Raw genomic sequence first — 2,500 nt, forward strand, 5'->3', positions numbered from 1 at the left:
TTGAACTCATTGTGTCCCTATGGAGTAGAAAATGCTATAAATTCTCGTGAGTCTTCATGCAATTCTATTTGCCAAAAAGCAGATTTGATATCTATAGTGCTAAAATACCTATTCTCAATTCCCAAACTTTCAAGAATGTCCCCTAACCCCGGTCACGTATGGTATGCTGATTCAATTCCATATAATCAATAACAGGGCGCATGGTACCATCTGATTTTGGCACCAGAATCAGAGGAAAGCTCCACTCACTCTTACTATGTTCAATAATATCCTGCGATAACATTTCATGATCAGTTTATCTACAATGGCTAATTTAGAATGTGGTACTCTGTAGGCAGGTACATACGAGTAGATAGGTTGAGTCCTTGGTTTTATTTTGATCTGATATTTTAAAACAGTTGTTTTCCCTAAGGCGTCCCCCGGCAAAGCAATTGCTTTATTGTGCTTCACGAGCAAAGCAACTAAGTTTTCATCCAACTCAGGGCAATTAGTAGCTTCTAGTTGATTCTTGTATTTCTTTCTCAACTCTGTTTCTTCCTGAACTGAACTGATTGATGAAAATGGTAATATTCCTATTCCACCCTTCTCCAATCAGAATGGATGTTACAACGTCTTAAGAAATACTGCTTACGCAAACAATCTCGACATCGAGGCAGGAAATGGCTTAGTTTGCATATTGTCACATCAACATTAAAATCTGTACCCTAACGGTTTTTTACAAATTTTAGACGGTGAGCGAGATTATACAACTTCTTCGCGGCTTATGTTTCCCAAATATCTAACTCGTAAAAATGAAATTCTCGTCACCTACCCCTCTATCTACCTTACTTATCTACCTTTATCTACCAGCCTCTTACAGTGTAGTTAGTTATGGTATATATATATATATATATATATATATATAAATATATATATATATATATATATATATATATTGACTTAAGGTAATGTAATTGGGGGTATCAAAAGGGTTCAATGAGTCTGTCTGGTGACATTAGGCATCTTGTATTGTACAGACACTGTGGGGGGCGTCGTTGTTTGTCTCACGTCAGGTTTTTGAGATTTGAAAATTGGTATGGTTGCAAGATTGAGGGTCTTACCAAAGACGAGTACCATGTTGCATGTGTGTGGGTCACGTGCGTGGTTGGTGATGGTTAGTGACGGTTACAATTATCATTATTATTATTTTTATTATTATTATTATTCATCACTCTCATTTTCTTCGTATTTCCCACTGCAGCTATCTTTCCTTCCCTATCCTCCTTCACATTCAGCAATTCCCTAAAATATTCTGCCCATCTTCCCCTCACTGCCATCTCTTCCATTATCAACTCTCCATCTGTACCTTTTACCTTTTCTTCCCTACTTGATTCGCCTCCTCTTCCTCTCTTAATTTCTTTCCAAAACATCTTTTTATTACTTTCAAAATTTTCTGTCATACTCCTACCCCATTTCACATCTGCTCTCCTCTTTGCCTCCTTTACCTTTTGCTTTACTTCTCTTTTTCTTTTCTTTGTACGTCTCATATGACTCCCCTGTCCTCTTTTGTAACCAATCTGTGAATGCTCGCTTTTTCTCTTCTACAACCTTCTTTGTTTCCTCATCCCACCATTCACTACCCTTTCTTCTATTTCCCCCTGTCCTTCTTGTTCCACACACCATCCTTGCACACTTTAAGACTCCCTCCTTGAACCATCCCCATTCCTCCTCCACACCCATCTCTGCTCTATCCTTTACTCCCTCCCACTCCTCCTTCAGCTTCTTTTCGTACTCCTTCTCCTTTTCCTTTACATTCAAAGAGTTCACTCTTAGAACCTCCCTACCTTTTGTCCCTTTCCTCCTTCTCCATCTATCCTCCACTCTCAACTTACCTTCCACCAAAAAATGATCTGATATTCCCCCACCCTCTCCCCTTAGCAAATGTACATCCTTAACTCTTCCTATCATAATCCTATTTACCACTACATAATCCATTAGCGCTCTATCTACCACCCTTCCCTCCACCACCCTCTCCCATGTGTACTTATGCTTGACTTTCTTCCGAAACACTGTATTTGCTATCATCAACTCTCTTTCTAGACACATTTCCACCATCAACTCTCCACTACGATTCTTTCCTGGAACTCCACACTTCCCAGCCACTCCATCGATTGGACCATTTCACACTCTAGCATTAAGGTAAGGTAGTGAGGAGAATGGAGGAGAAATAAGGAAGGATGAGGTGAAGGCAGTTGTAAAGATGATGAAAGCAGGTAAGGCACCTGGTCTGGATGGATGTCATGCAGAATGTCTGAAAAAGGGAGGTTCAGTGATGGTGGACTGGTTGGTGAGGTTATTTAATGTTTGCTGGAGAGAGGGTAGAGTACCGGAGGACTGGAGTAGTGCCTGTATAGTTCCTCTTTACAAGGGAAAAGGGGACAAGTGTGAATGTAGTAATTTCAGAGGGATTAGCCTGTTGAGTGTAGTAGGGAAGGCTTATGGGAGAATCTTAATTGAGAGG

Source organism: Oratosquilla oratoria, chromosome 2 (genome assembly GCF_046742065.1).
Source record: "Oratosquilla oratoria isolate Oo_2021 chromosome 2, ASM4674206v1, whole genome shotgun sequence".
Classification (NCBI taxonomy): Eukaryota; Metazoa; Arthropoda; class Malacostraca; order Stomatopoda; family Squillidae; genus Oratosquilla; species Oratosquilla oratoria.